Genomic DNA, 22,825 nt, shown 5'->3' with positions numbered 1-22,825 from the left:
ACATATTCAGCACTCGCAGTGCTTCAAACCGATACTAACACAATCCTTTATATAACTTCCTCTCTCTGACCTCTAACTGGTCCTAACCAGATCCAAGATCAACCTTAAAGGATTCCATCTTACTCAGCAACTAACCCTTTAATTCTTATAACTCCGCTGAGCCACTCAAAATAGTGTTTACATCTGATTCTATCTCCGACACTAATCCAATCATTATTCTAGTCTCTTTTCATAAAAAGAAGCCCTGTCAGACCACCTGGAAACATATTCAAAATCTACAAGCTAATCCAGTTTGTTCTGATCTCACTAACACAAGATTTTCTGCTCTCAAGCCTAAGAATTACTACACTTTCCTTGCCACTCAAGATTGCTCTTTAATTACTTAACCAATCCATACCCTGGATCAAACCAAAGCCTGTCATAACCAGCTTTACCAAAATCACTGATGAGTCCTTTCCATAACCCAACTCATCTCTTAAGTTGCCAATACCATATTACATTTCCCATCACATCATAACCATGTGACCTGCATAGCAACTCTATGCCTCTCTATATGCAACAGACAAAAGGAACATCATGGAACCAAAACCAATTAGCATAACTCAACAATCAAAACTAAAAACTAACCTGTCACCCTCGAGGAGCTAGTCTCGGTCTCTGACTGCTCTGGAATAAACACTCGAGTTGGAATCGAGCTGTCTATCCCCTTTTTCTCATCCTTTAACACAGGGCACCTCTTCACAATATGCCCAACCATACCAAATGCGAAACATGCCTTTGCTCGACATTTTCCCAAATGATGCTTCTTGCACCGAGCGCATTCTGGGTAAGGCTTCTAGCTTTTCTTCTTGCTTGCTCCAATAAGTGGAGATACCACTATCTGAGCTACGTGCTCTACAACACCCTACTGCCCAATCTGATGTCTTGCGCTCTCAACAGCAAGAGCCTTCCCTACCACCTGAGCATAGGTAGAGACTTCATGCACCGGGGCAACTCTAATGCCCTGAGCTATTCCAGGGTTCAACCCCTGAACAAACCTTTCCTTCCAAGCTATATCTGTGGGTACCATGTCATAAGCAACCTTGGCCAACCCATCAAATTTAGTAACATACTCGGTCACTGATGCATTACCCTGAACGAGATTCAGAAACTCATTCATCTTAACAGTCTTAGCTGCATCACAATAATACCTCTCATTAAACAGCTGCCTGAATTCTTTCCAATCCATTACAGCTATATCTCGTGTCTGGGATATTATCTCCCACCACGTCCGGGCATCATCCCGCAGTACATATGTAGCACAGATCACCCTATCGTGACCCACCAATCCCATACTATCAAGAATGGAACTAATCATGCCCATCCATTGCTCAGCTCTAAATGGATCCAGGCCTCCCTCGAAGACTGGAGGATAAAACTTCAGGAATCCTCCACAGAGGAATTCCCATCTATTCTCAACCCTAGGCTGAGCTAAAATGGATGCCACCCCTGGCATAGCAAAAGAAGAGGTACTCCCCAACAGACTCCGTTGTTGCTTCAGATACCTGATCTCTTCCTCCTGCCTCTGCAATCTTAATTGCAAATCTGTAAGCGTCTGCTGAACATTCATAGGTGCAGACAAAGAACTGATACCCTGGCTGTAACTCCCAGCCCCTGTATAACTATCACCAGGCCTCATAATCTGCCTTGAACATAAACCTGCTGATTAAATCTGCAGTCAATAACTTGACCCATTAATCACAATAAGCATATCGAGGGCTTTCCCCCACGGGATAAATATTACCACATCACAATCATAAAACACTTGCAGTGGTACAAACATGCCCATGGCATTCATACATTACTCATAATCCCTGCTCTTCCAATACTCAAACCATGCCTCCAACCCCAACATGCAAATATCACAGTTATATATTCATGGAGCAGGCAATCATATGATCACAGTCATATATATATTCACGGAGCATATAATCACATAGTCAAGAGCCAAGCCCTATCAAAATCTCATACTCCCTAATACAATGTGCAGGTAAGCATTTACATTCCATTTAAGCAGCTAAACACATAACTACAAAAATAGTTACCATTCCATGAGTGAAGCTATCTTCAGTGATGAGTGTACATGCCCAGCTTGTCTTCAGGAACCATAAACCTTGGATCGCTCTGATACCAAGTTGTAACGCCCTAACTCCAGGGACCGTTACGGTGTGCCTTGTAAACAGTGCTAAACTCGCTAATCGAGTCATTTGGCCAAAAACGTGTAACTAAGTATGATTAGCGATTAAAAACCTTGGATAAAATGTAACGTTTCACTAGAACGTTTAATATATACATTGGGATCCCAAAAATATAATTTCAGAGTCTATTACAGAAAACTATTTACAACAGGCCGTTCTAAGTGGAAAAACAGGGTTTAACCCTAGTTCCACTTTAAACCTCGGCCGTGGCGGACGAGCAGCTGCATATGTACATGTCATCACCTAAGCTCTCCAACTCAAGGATGGTCCAGCTTCCTTTTGCCTTTACCTGCACCACATAGCACCCGTGAGCCGAAGCCCAGCAAGAAAACACAATAAAGCATGATATAATATCAACAATGATCATAATAATCATTCAAGGACTATCAGTCCATAATAGGTAGGTGACAGTAGCCAAAGTCACAAAAATGGGTACAGCTCCCTCTAGCCATGTGACGATAGGGTCACCAGGGCTTAACTGATAAGTTATCCTTTCATAAGTTCAACCAGGGTAGGTGTATGGTGAATGGTCACCAACATAACCTTCCTCATGACCATAGAGTCATAACCTGGGGACAACACCCTTTGGCCATGTGATGATAGGATCACCAGGGCTTAATAAATAAGTGAACATCTCACTAGCTTCAACAGGATAGGTGCATGGTGATTGGTCACCAACATAACCTTCTTCTCGACTCTAGAGTCGTAACTATGGAACAGAGTTCCCCAGCCATGTGACAAACAGTCACCGGGGCCATATGTGCCCTGGCTCTGAACATCTAGTCTTAGACCAGGCAAGCGCTTATAAGTTCATCGACTTTAGGGTCGGTCCAGCGTTAATGCCATGGAGCCATTCAACGCTGATATCGATTAGATCTAATCTTCACTCGGCCCTGCGTCCTCGACGCTTATGCCGTTTCTGACCCGCAGGTCAGTGAAACACGACCAGTGTTAAGCTCATTGTGAACTTGACTAATAAATCACAGCTTCACATATGAGTCCAACACCATTGCCGATTCTGACTAATAAGTCAGTGCCATACACAAGTAAGTCATGCCACCAAACATATGCCACATGTCCAATATCCATAAACAAGGTATTCAACATGCTTACTCAACAAGTATTAATACAATTAGGACCATGCACAAACCCAGAGGCACAGGCTCTGAACAATGTCATATTCAGTACTCAAAGCATGTCCTGATCACATGTTTCACATGCATCACACGCATTATACTTAACAATCCAACATGCACCAATCGTAGCCATGCATGTCATGTTTAACAACCAACCAACATGCATCAAGAATAGCCATGCATGTCATACTTAATAATCAACCAACATGCATCAAGAATAGCCATGCATGTCATATATACACAGGGTGTAGTTTTCTTACGTCAGAGTCGAGCTAGAATGAATAAGAGAATGACCCTTGAGAACGATCAACTTTTAGTCCTTTAGCGGTCACCTAGTCATAACCAAACATATAGGATACCATTAATAAAAATGACCAACATAGGTTCCCAAACCAATATCTAGCCTCCGGGACATCAATCCACACTTAATCGGATAGTAGGATCAACCCCGAGGCCTATGGCTAGCATCCCAGAGTCAAAAACCTATTTCTAGCCAAAACTGCCCTGATAGGCCGCGGCTCACTAGAGCCATGCCACAGCTTACCCTCCTGACAGAGCCAATCCCCTCACAAAAATGCACGTAGGCCGCGGCTCACCATAGCCGTGCCGCGGCCCATTACCAAAACCAACAAGCACCAGCTTGCTTTCCCCTGCATTTTCCCTCGGAACCAACCCTTCAAACCAGTTCCAAACCTCAACCTAACACCCAATTCAACCACTAAAAATTATCAACAACTCACCCACATCAAAACCCAAGTTAAACATCAACTAAACTTCCATTAATTCCAACTATTTACCTTGAAATCACAAGCTGAAAGTTTAAACCCAAAACAGAGTATACCATGAAACTAATGGCTAGAACTTACCTCAAACTTGATTTTGAATCCCCTTTAATGGCTGAATCATGTTCCTAAGCTCCCACCTTTGATCTCCTAGCTTAACTCCTCAATTTGGGCTCTCAAAATTCAAAGAAAAGTGAAGGGGAAAACATGTACGGGAGAAGAAGAAGAGGAGATGAGGATGGGGCTCTATTTTTGGTTCTGTTTTCCACAGCCTTAAAGTCATATAAATCCAATCCAAATGACCTAAATACCCCTAGGTCACTTAAGGTTCCTAACGCCACCCCAAGGGCAAAATTGTCCTTTCCAACCTATACCATTAATTATAATTAACGCTCTCCAATTCCCGCTAATCTCAAAATTATCAAATGCCAATAAATCATATCCCTATACCCTTTAATTCCCGGTAATGTTCTAGTCATCAACATGACTCCGAGACTCACCCTGAGCCCCGAACTAAAACCCGTTATGACTAGACCGAACACTTACATTTCATGATCGTCTCTTGCCGGATAGCTCGAACCAATCCACCTTATAAGGTGACCTTATTAATTAATCACAACCATGCACCCAAAATACACAATTACGCCCACAGCGGCCAAATTACCAAAATACCCTCATAATAATAAATACTCCCATATGCATGCATTTACCATCATATAATAATATAATTCACATAAACGTGCATATGATCATTAAATAGCGTCATAATTCAATTATGGCCCTCTCGGCCTCCTAATCAAGGTCCTAACCCTTATCAAGGTCAAGTAGAAGAAATGAACAAGACTATCAAAGACACTCTGAAGAAATGCCTTGAATGGCGAACACCTCCGCTGATACTATCAGTGAAGCTATTCAGCAGCGACACAAGTTTTAATTTGCAAATGTATTATTTTCAAATTATCTATGTAACAGCCATTGTGCTTCAATGAATGAATGAATTTAATTTCTTAAGTTTCTCTTAATTCTTTAAATTATCGGATCATATTTGATTCTGGTCCTTGAGGGACCTATCGACCCATAGGATCCAAATAGGAGACTGGTCCGAGGACTTGTCGCCATTATGGATCATGTTCGATCTTGGTTCTAGTGGAGCCTATAGACCCATACGATCCAAAAAATAGACTGGTCCTAGGACCTTGTCGGCAAATTAACAGATCATGTTTGATCCTGTTTCTTGAGGAACCTATCGACCCACACGATCAGAAAGAGAGACTGGTCCTAGGACCTTGTTGCCAAATTATCAGATCATGTTTTATTCTCGTCCTTGAGAGACCTATCGACCCATAAGATTCAAACAAGGGATTGGTCCGAGGACCTGTCGCCATTATGGATCATGTTCGATCTTAGTTTTTGAGCCTATCGACCCATACGATCTGAAAAAGGGACTGGTCCTAGGACCTTGTTTCCAAATTATTTGATCATGTTCGATCCTAGTTCTTGAGGAACCTATCGACCCATACGATCAACAAAAGAGACTAGTTCGAGGACCAGTCACCATCATCGGATAATAATCGATTCTGGTCCTTGAGGGACGATCGATAATTTGATCTAAGACTCGTTACAGGCTTGATTAGCCCATCAAGACCCAATTGGTCCAACTTAGACACTTCTGTCTACAATCATTATAACGAGCACACGAGAGATTACGTAGATCATGATCGACACTTGCTACACAATCTGCATCTGTGTATAGGTATCATTACTACTTAGAATGAAACCATCACCCGACTACCAATGAGGGACAAGCATTTGCTGCTTGCATCATTGAGTGAAAAGGATAGTACTATGTGTTTAAACGCTCAAAGCAAGCCATGGTCAAGTAGCAAGTGACCAAGGCTTTTAAACCCATGATCACTTGGGGGCATATATTACATACCAATCGGGGTATACACAAGCAATGAGGATGTGACCTTAAGTAATAAGCAAGCTCAAGTTTTTCTAGGACATTTGTTCAACATATGTTCTGAAAGTGCAAAAGACAAAAAAAAAAAGGCATTGGTAGGGAGACTCCTAGCCATGTCCCTTATAGGGCGGTCGGCCAGTCCATCAACTTTATAGGGTGGTCAACCTATCATCCAGAGGTGGTCAACCTAACCATTTTGTTCATGGTACTTGGTGAAGTATCGTTACTACTCACATTACCATGATTGTTAGCATGAAAAATGTAAAGGAGCAAGGTTAGTATGGCACGTGAAATACATGAGTTAAGAGTATACTGATACTTGAACCAATGAGGGTTGTGAGTTGATATACTTAGTAAGTATTGGAAATAAAATTTTCAATCAATACATTGAGTACTCATAACAAAAAAGCATAAAGGCATAAAATGTCATATGTAAAAATTGTCAAGTACAAGGTGCCCCACCAATGGCACGAAAGGAAAGACAGAGTAAAATATAAAAATAAGACTAACTAGGGTGAGGAGTATCATATGAAAGACCACCCTGAGCCTCGCCAGCCTCACGAGCTAGACACCTCTTAAGCTCCTTCGCTCGCGTCTTCTCGGGAAGGAAATCCAAGTTTAGATCTTTGTTGGACTTCCAGATCAAGTAGAAGCAAGAGAAGGTTGTCTCTGAATACTCCTCTCGAGCCTTATCCCGGGCAGCCTTGACCTCTTGCTTCTTTTCTACAAGAGAATCCTTCTACAGTTGCTCTATGTTGGCAATAAGCTTTTATTTATCAAATTTAGAATGTTTGAGCTGATCGACAAGTTTCCCCTCCATCTGGGTTACGCTGAGAGTCAACTCAGTCACTTCCTGCTATTTAAGCTCCACGGTATTGCAGATAGTGCTGATCTCTTCATCTTTCAAAGCAATGTCCGCATCCTTTGAGCCAAGAATGCGCCTAAGGTCCAGCACCTCATGGGGGACAGCTTCAAGCTTAGAATGAAGGTTGGAAAGCATAGAGGTATACTCTATAGATCTATTACAAACATGGCAGACCAACATCAACGCCTGCAAAAAAACATACAAATGTTAGATAATGTAATGTCCGAAATTATCTAATAAGGCTTAGGGCCTTGATTAGGGGGCCAGGATGGCAATTGTGGTTTTACAACTGAATTGGGATGGTTTTAATTGAGTTGGCTGAAGAAAAACTAGAGAAATTCTGAGTTCATGGGGGCGGGCCGCAACCCTCTTGAACCCAGGGGCCAAGGAAGGTGTCTGACGTGAAGGCGTGTTGCAGCGCCTATTAGGCGGCACCGCGAGGCGTGTTCAGTGAGAAGGGAGGTTGGGGCCTCTGACTTGGGTGGGCCACAACGCAGGTCCCTGGAGCCATGACGCTTAAGGGGTTTTGAGCCCCGAGAGGGTTTTGAGTGTGGGAACTCAACCCTAAGGGCTTGGGATCGATTGCACAACTCGATTTAGTAGAATTCGAGGTCTCGAAGGCTAGGACTCGGTCCAGAAACTTTTATTTGCTTGTTATTGATGGAATCCTATATTATGGTTGTGACTAGGTTATCGTTAGGGGCTCGGAACTGGAATCGTGCTCTAGGGTCGTTCTTATTTACGTTATACTCAAATCTGAGGTAAGAAAACTGCACCCAATACGTGATATATCTGATTAGGGCTTGGCCCAATTGTTAATAATAGTTATGAATAGGACTTGGGTCCCTGAGAGTGATTATGTTTAAGTTATCATTTCGCTTGTTGATTGAACATACTTGAATATTCTGTACCTGACTAAGTGTTACATGAGTGTTCGCATGGTTTGTGTAGCTACGGCTTGGCCCTGTTATGGAGCATGGTTATTACTATGTTTGCGATTTCGTGATGATATATTATGATTAATATGTATGTATGCATGCTTGTATTGTTGAAGTATGCCTATTTGTATATGTTTTTGTATCTGTATCTAAATACCTGGTTCAGGACTTGACTTATTAGTCAAGGACGACAATAGCGCGCTGCGCGCTGGTCGAAATGCTTAGGCCCAAATCAGTAGCGTACTACTACATTGGAAGACCCAATGGTCGTTGGAAAACAAGGCATTTGGCTAGCTCTATGGCTAGTTACCAGAGATAAAGGCGAGGGCCTGTAACACCCTAGATAGCCAAGACTGTTACACTGTGTGTTTATAAAAGTGCCAGACTTGCTAATCAAGTCATTTAACCAAGAACGTGCTTCTGAAACTATAATGGAACTAGGGTTAAAATGTTTTGGTCTCAAAAGTCACATTTCTTATAAAGAAACATTTCCTGTTTACACGGAATCCCAAAAAAGATATTAAGATTAAAACCATTTACAAAAGATTCAAGAATTAAATACAATATTAGCCATACTAAGGCAAAACAGATAGTTAGACAATCTCTGTCCTGATCCACTCCTCGGTCATGGCGACCGAACAGCTGGCTATGTACATTCAGCCCTGCAGCTCTCCACCTCAGGACTGGTCTAACTTGATTTTTCCTTTACCTACACAACATAGCAACCGTGAGCCAAGGCCCAACAAGAAAACACAACAACAGAGCATAAGCAATCAACAGATAATTCGATATCACATATTCCATAAACATGTTCTCAACCATTTAAACATTTAGAATAACCAATTATTCAGCATACCAAACATATCAACTTATATCATACATCAATTCACGAATGATAACTAGGGTTAGCACCCTCAGCAAGCTTGGCCTAGAGCTATAGTGCCCAAAGGCTAGCGCTGTAGCGCTAGTCACAGACTACCAACAACACATTTTCCCTTCCTGCGATTTCCCCGAGCCAAACTTAACCAAAACTTCTCCAAACCTTCACCAAACTCAAAATCAAGCTCACTAACATGTATAACTCATCCCAAGCATCATAACCACATAAAATCTAACCACATGCACCTCTAATCCCAAAATTCACCATAGTCACTCCTAGACTTCACAATTCAGCAAAACACAGTCAAAACTTCAGAGTTTAAAGTTCAGAATTTATACCTTTGATGGAAATTCGATATCAAGTTAACTTCTTGACCTCCTTATCTTGTTCTTCCCCAATTACTTGGCTTGAATTCCCCTAAAGTTCCCATCAACTCAGCCTAGTCACCATAGTTTAAACTAACCAAACCAGAAACTGAAAACTCTAAAGGCTTACCTCAGATATTGATGTGTTCTTGCTAATCCCTTGCCAACCTTTCAAGTTTAGCTCAATAATCTTGTTTCTCAGCCTAACCTAGCTCCCTTCTGGGTTTTTCTCCAAGAAAATTGAAGAGAAAAGGTGAGAGAAACACCAACCGACCCTAAGAAAACAACTCTATTTTCCTTCCTTTTTCTTCTTCTTTCTTTTCCTTCTTTTCTTTCTTTCCTCAGCCTTCTACCTTTTTCTACAATTACCACTAAGTATAAAGCCTCATCATACTTAACTCTTGCAAGCCAAATGACCATAATGCCCTCCCTTTTAATTTTAAACCTTTAAGTGCATCTAGGGCGTTTTTGTCATTTCACCCCAATTCCCGCTAATTCCTTGAATGTCTCTAATATTTTACGCTAAATTCCTGATACCTAACTATTCTCCAATTATATTCCTCAATACCAAATAATTTCCAATATATTCACTAAATTCTCATTTATACCCCTAGGCTCGCCCTGAGCCGGGTATAAATCCCCACTGTGACTTTTTTGCTAACTCGCTCACTAGGATCGTCTTGACTCACAAATTATAAATATAGCCACATAATAATGTGGTCTCAACAATTATCGCATATATATATACAGTTATGCCCTCAATGGGACAAAATTACAATTATACCCTTTCTACCCTAATCAGGGCCTACATGCATACTAATACACATAGTCATGCATCTCAGATATTCAAATAGCCATACAACATGCTTTAAATCATTAAATCACATATATTCCAATTATGCCCTCCCAGCACACTAATCAAGGCCCTTAAGCCTTATTAGTAAATTTGGGTCATTACAAATATCCCCTCCTAATGGGAATTTCATCCTCAAAATTTACCTGAATAACTCGGGATACTGATCCCGCATTGCTGTCTCAAGCTCCCAGGTCGCGTCCTCGACCTTGCTATTCCTCCACAACACTTTAACAAGAGGAATCAATGCCACCTGACCAATCCTTTCCAGGATTTCAAATGGCCCAATGAATCCAGTGCTTAACTTGCCCTTCTTTCCAAATCTCCTCACTCCCCGCAACGGTGAAAATCGGAGGAAGAAGTGGCCCCCAACCTGGAACTCCACTTCCCTACGCTTAGGATCAGCGTAGCTTTTCTGTCTGCTCTGAGAGGCGAGCATCCTAGCTCGGATCTTTTCTATAACTTCACTTGTCCTCTGAACCATGTCTGGTCGCAAATATCTCCTCTCACCCATCTCATCCCAATGAATGGGTGATCTACACTTCCTCCCATACAACATCTCATTGGGAGCCACTCCAATAGTTGACTGATAACTGTTGTTATATGAAAATTCAATAAACGGGATATACTTACTCCATGATCCCTCAAAGTCAATCACACACGCTCTGAGCATATCCTCCAATACCAGAATCGTCCTCTCAGACTGTCTGTCGGTCTGAGGATGAAAGGCTGTACTAAACTTCAACCGAGTCCCCAAAGCCTTCTGCAAACCACCCCAAAACTTAGAAGTGAAGATAGGATCCCGGTCTGACACTATGGACTTAGGAACCCCATGGAGACGTACGATCTCCCTCACATATAACTTTGCATACTGATCCACAATATATGTCGACCTCACTAGAAGAAAATGGGCTGACTAGGTGTATCTATCCACTATCACCCACATCGAGTCATGAAGCCCAACCGTTCTGGGTAAACCTCCCACGAAATCCAAGTAATATCCTCCCATTTCCATTCTGGAATACCCAAGGGCTGAAGCAACCCTGCTGGTCGCTGATGCTCAGCTTTTACTTGCTGACAAGTCAAACATTTGGCCACGTACTCTACTACACCTTTCTTCATCCCGGGCCACCAATACAAAGTTCGTAGATCCTGATACATCTTCGTGGTACCCGGATGAAGTGAGTACGGTGTCGTATGAGACTCATCTAGTATCTCACGTCGGATCCCCTCATCAGCTGGAACACATATCCGTCCCTGATATCGAAGCAAACCAACCTCAGAAATAGAATAATCCTTAGATACTCCCGCTAAGACATCCTTTCTAACCCCCTGTAACTGAGCGCCTGCCAACTGTCCTTCCCTGACCCGCTCTAGCAGGGTAATATTGGCCAACTTGCCTACCACCAGCTCTATTCCCGCTCTGACCATTTCATCAGCTAACTCCCTTGAGATCTGGGTGGAACTGTACAGCTGACCTGGGCCTCTCCAGCTTAATGCATCTGCCACCACATTGGCTTTCCCCGGATGGTAAAGAATATCATAGTCATAGTCCTTTACCAACTCGAGCCAACGCCTCTGCCTCATGTTCAGGCCCTTTTGTGTAAAGTACTTCAGACTCTTATGATCAGTATATACCTCGCACTTCTCTCCATACAAATAATGACGCCAAATCTTCAGTGCAAATACCACCGCTGCTAACTCCAAATCATGGGTAGGATACCGCTGCTCATACTCCTTCAGCTGTCATGATGCATAAGCTATAACCTTCTCATTCTGCATCAACACACAACCTAGGCCTAACCTCGATGCATCGCAAGAAACAACAAACTTCCCTTCCCCCGAAGGAAGACTCAACACTGGCGCTGTAATAAGCCGTCGCTTCAACTCTTGAAAACTGTCTTCACACTTGTTTGACTAGATAAACTTCAGATTCTTCCGTGTCAATTTTGTCATCGGTGTTGCTATCTTCGAAAAGAATTCTACAAACCTTCTGTAGTAACCAGCCAAACCAAGAAAACTCTGCACCTCTGAGGCATTCCTTGGCATCAGCCAATCCCTAACTGCCTCTACCTTAGACGGATCCACCTTAATCCCATCTGCACCCACGATATGTCCAAGGAATGTCACTTCTGGTAACCAAAATTCACATTTCTTAAACTTGGCGTATAACTGATGCTCCCTCAGCCTCTGAAGAACCTGTCGAAGATGAAGCTCGTGCTCTGTCTCTGAACTAGAGTACACCAAGATGTCGTCGATGAAGACAATAACAAACTGATCCAGAAAGTCCTTGAACACCCTGTTCATTAGATCCATAAAGGCTGCTGGGGCATTGGTCAAACCAAATGACATGACCAGAAACTCATAGTGCCCATAACGCGTTCGGAAGGCAATCTTAGGTATGTACTCATTCTTGATCCTCAGCTAGTGATAACCAGATCGAAGATCAATCTTTGAGAACACCTTCTTACCCTACAGCTGATCAAACAAGTCATCAATCCTTGGTAGGGGATACTTATTCTTAATAGTGAACTTGTTCAATTCCTGGTTGTCTATGCACATTCTTAAAGTCTCGTCCTTCTTTTTCACAAATAGAACTGGAGCACCCCATGGTGAGTAACTAGGCCTGATGAACCCCAAATCCAGAAGCTCCTGCAATTGTATCTTCAACTCTTTCAGTTCCGCCGGTGCCATCTTATATGGGGTATCTCTCTACGCGGCGGCAACCCAGGCAAATCCTCAGGAAACACATCCAGGAACTCACAAACCAATCTGGTCTCCCCTGGTCTTACTGGTGAAACTCTGGTGGTATCCACCACACTAACCAAAAGCCTATACATCCCCCCCTGTAACAAGTCTCTGGCTCTCAACGCTAATATCCTCACTACAAGAAAAAATGCTTTTAATAACACCGAAAATGTGTTATCAGAACCTACGATAACACTTTCTGATATGTTAAGACCGACTATGTTATCGTAGGTCAGGGTACTTTACATAACACTTTATCAGTGTTATACATATGTGTTATTGTACTATCAACGATAACACAATTTCTGTGTTATTTTAATATATAGATAAGTGTTGAATTATGTTATTTATAGTCGATACTATAACACTTTTTTTGTGTTATACTACACTTTAGTATAACACTTTTTTTTGTATTATACTACACTTTACTATAACACATTTTTTGTGTTATACTATACTTTAGTATAACACATTTTTTGTGTTATACTACACTTTAGTATAACACATTATTTGTGTTATATAATGAAGTTTGCATAACATAATTCTTTGCATAAAAAGTGTTATTGTAATATATATTATAACTCAATTTTCGTATTATTGTTATATTTAGATATATTTAAATTCTCATTATATATTTTATTTATATTACACTAATTTATTCTATTATATTTTAATTTTTTTATATAATTAAAATTAGCTTTCTAATATATACTAGCATCATCAAATGAACTTGGTTTTCAAATAACAAAAAGTAAGAACATTCTACATTGAATTAACAATCCACAATTTAGTTTAAAACATTCAACACTGTCATCAACAACAAAATATTCTTTAAGTATTCAAGGAGTCTAAAAGTTACTACTTTCAACACAAAGAAATAAACAAAGTTACTACTTTCAAGGATTCGCTTGTCATATCTGCAAAATAAACAAAGAAATATTTTATTGTTATTATCTAGAATCACAAATTACTTCTAGAAAAATGCTATGGAAATTATATCCAAGAAAGGACACCACATACAAAATAATAGATTCACAACTACACCAAAGCAAACAAAGAAACCAAACACTAAATTATAAGACATTAGTTATTTTTTGGGTATGAAAATGTACCTCTTGGAATAACTTTTTTAGAAGGCCATATAACTGTGGAACCAACTGCTTCTTGTATTGTAAGCATCGCATGATTAGGACGAAATAAGTAAGACTTTGGTACAATAGCAACATCAACCCATACTCGCATAAAGTCTGGTCCAAGAGGCTTTCCATGTACAGTTATATTTGGATCACTAGAATCCCAATGACCTTCAGCAACAATTGCATCTACCCAGTCAAGCAAGTAGCAAGCATTCTTCCCTTCTGTAAAGTTATGTCTTTTTTCTAGTGCAATACTCTACCAAATTTATTTTAAAGACAATATATTAGTTTCTGTAATTGTTCTTCTAAAATGAAAATTAAAAACAATAACAACTTTTATAATTTACCTTAGGGGACTGAATATTATTTGACTGCGATACATTGCGAGTCTGTCCTTCGCTTGGTGTCACTTTACCACCAACCTAAATATAAAACCAAGATAAGTTTTATTGGAAGAAAAGAAAACTAAGATTTATAAGTGCAAGATAGAAATAACACCAAGTGTTCTTTAAGTAGATTCATCATTTCAGTCATTTTGAGCTTCATATTATGTTGCTTTTCTTCTAACTTGGAGATCTTGCTATTACACATATTAACAACAGTTAGCTTTGACCTTGTTACGCCTCTTCCTTGTCCGATTAAACGACCGGATTTTGGGTTACCAAACAATTTTGTCAAGGCATCCTCATCAGCGTTGTCTGTAGTTCTAGATTTTGGGTCTTCAAGGAGAATCTCATTCAATGAACCCTGCATATAAATTAGTATAAAGAGTCTGAAACTTTAGTTAGAACATTATTTGGTCTTGAAGAGTCATTCTTCTATGGATCAGAAACTCAAAGTTTCATTAGTCAAAATTTATTTACCTATTTCACAAGCTTTCTTGTTTACGAGGAATATTTAAAATACCTAAGCGAGCACGACAGAGAAATAAATTCCTTCAAATGTTAATCTTGTACCTCTAAGAAATGAAAGTACATAAAACAGTGTTCATTGTATGTCATTTTACCTCCGAATCAAAGGAAAGAGCCAGATTTTTGACAAGCCCTCGGCAGTCGCATCTTTTTCAGGTTCTCCCTGTTAGGGTCATTTTAGGTTTGTTTTAGAGATCGTTTAAGTTTGTGTTTTTAGTTATTTAGGATTGTTTAGTGCAGATTTATGCTTGTTTTCTTCTTGTTTCAGGCTTTAATGGTCAAGTACATAATATGGAGTGAAATGAGAAGAAACATGTTAAATATGATAAATAAGATGGATTTCGTGTTGATTGTGGAGTTTCAAGACATTATGTGTGGAAAATACTACATTGAAGATGCTCAACACATGTCGTTTATGCTCTGTAACGCAAGTCTGAGACTTCAAGCCGCATTTTGACCATGATTTATTCACTTTCTGGAAACACTTCTAGAAATAGAAGTTGTAGATATTTCTCTTATATTTCCATAGCTTTTTGAATCATTCCATTCGGAGTTATATTGAAGGCGTAATGATCAAAATACGATGAGCTGACGCTGCAGGCTGTTCGAACCCAGTTTTGTTGATTCTGACTTTAGCGCTACAGCGCCATAATAAGAGCGCTACAGCGCTAGTGCACCAGATTTTGAGGTATTTTTCCACTGTTAATAGCGCTACAACGCTCCAGAAGTAGCGCTACAGCGCTAAAGACGCGATTTTGACATATCTGATCACTTTTTGATGGGCAATTGGGTCTTTTCACGTGGGGATTTGGTAGGGATTTTTGGAGAAACATAGGTGCGACTGAAAGAGGGCAAAATGAGGTTCGACGGCTGGGAGTGAGAAGGCCATCTTGGAGGATTCATTCCTGAGTTTTTCATCTTTTCCTTTAAAATTTTATGTTTGTAATTGAATTATCTTATTGCTAGAATGAATACTATGAGCTAATTTCTTTTTTTAGGGCTTTTATGTGAATCTTTTGGAAACCCTTATTATGGTTTAATGCAAAATTGACGTTCTTCTTCATCTCTTTCAATTCCTTACAATCTGTGTTATTTGTGCGATTATTGATTGATCACCTCTAATTGCTATTTCATGAATCAAATTGAAATCTGAAAAGTGAAATTTGATATGCTTTGATTGTTTGGATGCAAATTTAATTTAGAACGAAGGTATCTAGATTGTTTGCCTATTTTTTCTGAGTTGCGTGGTTAATGCCTTCTATATGATTCAACTTACCATAGAAATATAGGAAGTTGTCATTTAGATTGAATTTCATAAATCTTGACCAGATTATGAATTGTTTTTGCAACTTATTCTTGAATAGGGAGAAGGGGATATAAATTATTGCATTAGGAAATAAAAGGGTGGAAAATAGAGGATCATAATTGTCCTAATTTCATTTTCTCTGTTATTTTCTGTTTAAATTTTCATTGTGCTTCGTTAGTATTTTTCTTAGTTTGAAATCTCTGAAATCGTTCAATCAAATAGAATTAAAAAGATTGGTTGATTGGTAATTGATAATTCAGTCCTTGAGGACGATACTTGGTTTTTACCATTTTATTACGAATTGCGACTGTGTGCACTTGCATAGCAAAAATTTCGCAACAAGTTTTTGGCGCCGTTGCCGGCGACTGAAAATAATTATCAATATCAGTCTAATTAATTTTTATTCTAATTTGATTTTAATTTCTCTTGTTTCTAATCTTTTTAATTGCTTAATTTGTCTATCTCAGGTGAACTGTGTTATATGCGTAGCAGAAGAGGGCAAACAATCTTGTTCCTTTGAATCCTGAGATTGAAAAGTCCTGCAAGCAAAACAGAAAGAACAAGAGGGAGGCCCAGAAATCTGTGAAGATGGCACAGAATGATGGGGATGACAGGAATGTTTTAATTCTTGGAATTGCACAAGGGGGTCAGGCTCAGAACAATGCTGAGAGGAGCCTGAGAGACTATGTACTGCCTACTCTGACGGGAGTACAAAACAGTATACGCCCACCAGCGGTAGAGGCTAACAACTTTGAGATCAAGCCAGCCATTTTACAAATGGTGCAATCCTCTGTTCAATTTAATGGGTTGCCTTCTGAAGATCCTCACACCCATTTGTCTAATTTTCTGGAGCTGTGTGGAACTTTCAGATACAATGGGGTGAGTGATGACGCTATTAAACTTAGGCTTTTCCCATTTTCTCTGAGGGATAGAGCCAAAAGTTGGGTGAACTCTTTGCAACCGAACTCTATTATTACCTGACAAGATTTGGCTCAGAAGTTTTTGTCAAAATTCTTCCCTCCTTCCAAAGCTGCTAAATTGAGGGGAGAAATCAATAATTTTTGCCTGAATGATGGAGAATCATTGTATGAAGCTTGGGAACGGTTCAAGGAACTATTGAGAAGATGTCCTCATCATGGCATTGAATAGTGGATGTTAGTGCAGAATTTTTATAACGGTTTATGTCCTACTACTAGAACCATTATTGATGCTGCAGCGGGTGGTACTTTTATTAGCAAGAGTGCAACTGGTGCTTATGAGCTGCTGGAGGACATGGCCACAAATAATCATCAGTGGTCTGAGGAAAGATCATCGGGGGTCAGAAAGGTAGCAGGGGTGCATGAGCTGGATGCCATTACTGCTTTAACAGCTCAGGTAGCTACACTCACTAAACAATTACAACAGAGCATTGTATCTGCTAATGCGGTTCAAATGGCAGCTAGGTGTGAAATCTGTGGTGGTTCTCACTCTTTTGATCAGTGTCCTACCAGTATTAATAATAACATTCTGATGGATCAAGCTCAGGTTCAAGCGGTGGGAAACTTTCAGAGGCCAGTAAATAACCCATTCGCCAATACTTACAATCTTGGGTGGCGAAATCATCCTAATTTTCTCTTGGAGGAATAATCAGGGCCAGCAACCTCAGTTTCAGGGTCAATTTCAGAATAATATGCCTCAGCCACCAATGCATCAAGCCTCTTCATCACAACAACTTAGACCTCAACAGTCAATGAATCAAGCTCCACCTGAAAGGCCTAATGAATTGCAAGCTGCATTATTGACTCTCACCAACACTCAAACATAGTTTATGACAGAAACTCGCTCATCCATCAGGAATCTTGAGATGCAAGTTGGTCAATTGGCAAATATGTTACAAAGTAGGCCCCAAGGAAATTTGCCAAGTAATACAGAGGTGAATCCTAAGAGCAGTGCAATGAAATCTCTTTGAGGAGTGGGAAGAAGTTGGAAGAGGCAGTCAAGAAGTCTATACCAGCACCAAAAGTTGAAGTTGAGAATGAGGGTAAGGTAGAAGAAGAGGTTATTGATGACCTTGAGAAGAATCAGTCACCAGTGAGTTATGAGCACCACATCAAGATTCCATATCCTCAACGACTTCAAAAGAAGACACTTGACAAACAATTTTCGAAGTTTCTAGATATTTTTTGAAAACTTCACATTAACATACCTTTTGCCGAGGCACTTGAACAAATGCCAAGTTATGTGAAGTTTATGAAGGAAATACTATCCAAGAAGAGGAAGATGGAGGATTGTGAGACGGTGGCGCTCACTGAAGAGTGCAGTGCCATTCTGCAAAGAAAGCTTCCTCAGAAACTAAGAGATCCTGGGAGTTTCACAATACCCTGCACTATTGGAAAGTTTGAGAGTATGAATGCTCTATGTGATTTGGGGGCGAGCATTAATCTAATGCCGCTTTCTGTGTTCAGAAGATTGAAGCTTGGGGAAGCAAGACCTACAACAGTGACTCTGCAGTTGGCAGATAGATCAATAGCACATCCTCGGGGTATTATTGAAGATGTTTTGGTAAAAGTGGACAAGTTCATCTTCCCAGCAGATTTTATTGTACTTGATATGGAGGAGGATGCCAACGTCCCAATCATTCTTGGAAGACCATTCTTAGCCACAGGACGAGCTTTAATTGACGTACAAAAGGGGGAGTTAAGGTTGCGAGTCCAAAATGAGGAAATAAGTTTTAATGTTTTTGCAGCAACTGCAATTCCTACCTGTTGTAGAGTTGATGTGGTGAATGATTGTCAAGATTCAATTGGTAAAAAGAAGAAGAAGGCCAAAGAACGATTTCGAACAGTTCGACGTCGTATGAAAAGATTATTGTGTGGCAAGTTTGAAGGTTTCGATGACATTGGGGATAATTTCAATATTCTCAATAGTGGAAGGGAATTCTCCTCGTATGACACGATGGCTCTCAAGGATGCAAGGGGTGGCCACCACCTCTGCCATCTCGAACTCAAGCCCCCTCCACCTCCGCCATACTGACGTGGCATGCTTTTTGAGGTAAGTCTTCTTTCCTTACTCTTCACTTCACATTGGGGACAATGTTCGGTTTTTAAGTTTGGGGGAGAGATTTATTTCTGGTTTTCTTTGTTGTGTTTTTTGTTTGTTTGTTTGTTTTTAATTTTAATCCGTTGTTTGTTTGGAGTCATGTTTTAGAGTATAAATTAAGTTGACAATAATGGCCATTTCAATCTGATTAACTGTTTTGTAGTATAATCTAAAGGAAAAATTGTTGTGCTTCTAAATTAATCTGTGTGCTTGGTTAGACTACTTTGTTTTTCACTGTGATTTGTTGAAATCAGAGATTTATTGTTCATACATTGAAAATGTTATACTTGAGTTATTTTATGCATGTCAAATTTGGATTGTGGATTGAAAAGTTTGAAAATTTCTAGAACCTGCTTGCTTACTATTTGAGATGAAATTTGAAACAATGCACATTTAGGAAAATGATATAGGCAATTTTTGGACTGGTTGTGCCTTTCAAGCTAACCCTATTAAAGTTTATCCTTAGTCAACCCTTTCGAGCCTTATAACCATTTTCTTGATTAACACACTCTTTTGAGCCTAACTGTAAAATGAAATACCATTTACTCTTTTTGACCCATACCATGAGCATGAAAATCATTATATGAGGGGAGTGAATGTGTAATGGGATGTTTGTATTATGTGTTTTTTTTCAGAAAATTACTTTTGATTGAGAAAGAAAACAATTAAAGAAAGAAAAGGAAAAGAAAGTGAAAAATGATTATGCTCTCAAACAATTATTTATTGAAAAATCAAAGTTTGGGGGAGTTTATTGAAAAAAATATAAACATTCTCAATCATTGCACAGAAAAAGGGGTAACAAGGGATGAGTGGTGTGAATTTGTTGGGAAAGCTTGTTTAATGGAATGCTTGTGGTATGATTAAGCCTAAAAACTGTCTCTTTGTCCACCTATACCTAAGCCTTCTATTTCAACCCTTACAAAGTCCTATTGATTCTTATTTGTGCATTTGTTTATATTAATGGAGAATAGTAAGCAATGCAGGCATATGGAATAATTGAGTTTGTGGTTAGTTGGTGAGATTTTAATGTGCATAAAGTGGTTCAATTATCTTATTTGCAAATCATGAGCAAATGATCTTTGATGTTGAAAAATTGCAGTGAATTGCGAAGTGGTTAAGACTGAAAATCTAGATTAAAGTTTAAATTGCAAAAAATCTTTCCTGAGAATTATATATGCATAACAGTCTTGAGTGTTTGAATTGGTTAGTTATGTCAACTTGGTTTGTTAGGTTTGAGTCTAATTGTAGAGTCCAAGAACTTTACTTAGCTAATTGTTTAGTAGTATTATAGTATGTTTACTGTTATCATTGTTACTTTGGATTTTTGGTTCAGACCGGGAGTTATTTGGACACTCATAGTAGTACTTATAGATTTTCTAAGTTTAACCTATAGTTTAAGAATATTAAGTATAACCTAAGGTTTGATTAATGTGTCTGATATTAAGGAATATATTATTATATTATAAGGTTTAGACATCAACCAATAGGATTTTAAGCACATGTTTTGAATGGTAATTAAGGATTAAGTATTTTTGAGGATTAAATTAAATAAGGGTAAAAGTTTGAATGTATAGGGTCAGTCAGCAGCTTTGAGCACATTGAGGGCTTAGTCAAGGCTGTTTACTCCATTCAAACTCAGCTAAAAATGTGTAAATTCGTGTTTAAATATTCAGCGTATGCCGATATATCGCAGCTATAGGGGGCGATATGTCGCAGCACGTAGATACGGAAAACACGAATCGATGCACGGTCGCCTCGGGAACAAAGGTCCAGGCGATATATCGCCTATAGGGGGCGATATATCACCTCCACCAGCATGAATTCAAATACTTTTGAATTCTTTTCCCTTCAGCCATTCAACCTCCTTCAACAGTCCAGCATCTTCTGAACGAGTCTTCAGCCTCTGCTGAACGATTATTCAAATGATTTTCACTTAAAAAGCCATTATTTTTATTCAAGTAAAATCAAGATATTTTCATTCCCAAACTCTATAAATAGGACCTAGTACCCAGCCATTATTCACCATTTGCTCTAAGTTCAGAGGCTGCTAGTGTTAAGTGAGTGTGAGAGTGTAAACACTTGGTTTGGGGAAAAACTATAAGCTTAAACATCATAAGCTTATCAAACACTTTGGGAAGTAAGTGAGTGCTATAGTATTTCGGTGGATGTTAGACTGATCTTGCAATCTTTGAGGTAAACCCAAAACTTTAGTTCTTTTCTGTATTTTTATGTTATTTCCTTTCTCAAAACCTTCTACTCAGTCCCCTAACCTTATTATTATTTTGGTTAGGGAATCCAAGCTTTTAAGCATATAAGTCGGTAAGTATGTTTTCTATGGTTTAGTCTTTCCATCTCTTTCATTTCATCTCCTTTCTTTAGACTTACTCTTTCTTATGGTTTTAGGAGTGTTCCAACAATCCCAACTCAGTCCATAATCTCGGTAACTTTGGTAAGGAAAATAGGCTAGAATTAATATGTTATGTGCTTATGTTATCTATATGTTTATGTTATTAAAAGTGTTATGATATGTATATGTGTATGTAGGCTTGGGCATATGACCCATATGACTAACAAGACCCCAAATGGGTTATGGGCATATGACCTACTTAGCTAGTAGGACCCCATTAACCCCATGGGCATATGCTTGTTTAGTCTATGGGACCCCAAGTAATAATGGCCATTATAATAAGTGTATGTTATATGTATTATGTTAAGTCTTTATGTTTTCTTATGAAATTGTGTATATGACTATGTGTTAGGTTTTTCCTTGCTGGGCATTAGGCTCACTCCTTTCTGTTTATGTGCAGGAAAATAAGCTTAGAGGCGGTAAGATTCGTGATGCTTGGGAGGATGTGTATCGATGATGAATGGAGTCAAGGGGCCGAGCGTTATCGATTCGAGGATATAGTCTCCTTTTATGTTTTTTATGGTTTTTATGTGTATTTTCCGCATTTTTATGTAATTTCTTTTATTTTAAATCTTGTTTTGTTTTAAAGACAATAGGATCCCAAAATCCTTCTTAGTATTCTGTTTATTTGTAAATAACTCTTATTTCTCAAGTTACTCAATAAATTATGGTATTTTCGTAAAAATGTAAGTTTTATGTATAGTTTCGATAATGGTCCAATTAGTCTAGATTAGTGGGTCGTTACACTAATTAGATTATTTACTCGAGGGCGAGTAAAGGTTAAGTTTGGGGGAATTTGTTAGGGTCATTTTAGGTTTGTTTTAGAGATCGTTTTAGGTTGTGTTTTTAGTTTTTTAGGATTGTTTAGTGCAGATTTATGCTTGTTTTCTTCTTGTTTCAGGCTTTAATGGTCAAGTACATAATATGGAGGGAAATGAGAAGAAACATGTTAAATATGATAAATAAGATGGATTTCGTGTTGATTGTGGAGTTTCAAGACATTATGTGTGGAAAATACTACATTGAAGATGCTCAACACACGTCGTTTATGCTCTATAACGCAAGTCTGAGACTTCAAGCCGCATTTTGACCATGATTTATTCACTTTCTGGAAACACTTCTAGAAATAGAAGTTGTAGATATTTCTCTTAGCTTTCCATATCTTTTTCAATCATTCAATTCTGAGTTATATCGAAGGGGTTATTATCAAAATACTATGA

At 39.2% G+C, this 22,825-nt stretch overlaps 1 non-coding gene across 1 annotated transcript; it reads right to left on the bottom strand.

The window, feature by feature from the left end:
* Window positions 1–17,155: 17,155 nt before the first annotated feature.
* LOC133813516 (small nucleolar RNA R71) lies at window positions 17,156–17,262 on the bottom strand. The gene has a single exon (XR_009884525.1). It is a non-coding gene; the product is annotated as a small nucleolar RNA R71 (small nucleolar RNA).
* Between the last annotated feature and the right edge of the window lie 5,563 nt (window positions 17,263–22,825).

The sequence above is a fragment of the Humulus lupulus genome, chromosome 1, assembly GCF_963169125.1.
Source record: "Humulus lupulus chromosome 1, drHumLupu1.1, whole genome shotgun sequence".
NCBI classification, from domain to species: Eukaryota; Viridiplantae; Streptophyta; class Magnoliopsida; order Rosales; family Cannabaceae; genus Humulus; species Humulus lupulus.
Note: the sequence above shows the minus strand (reverse complement) of the source record. Positions and strands in the feature narration are given on the sequence as shown.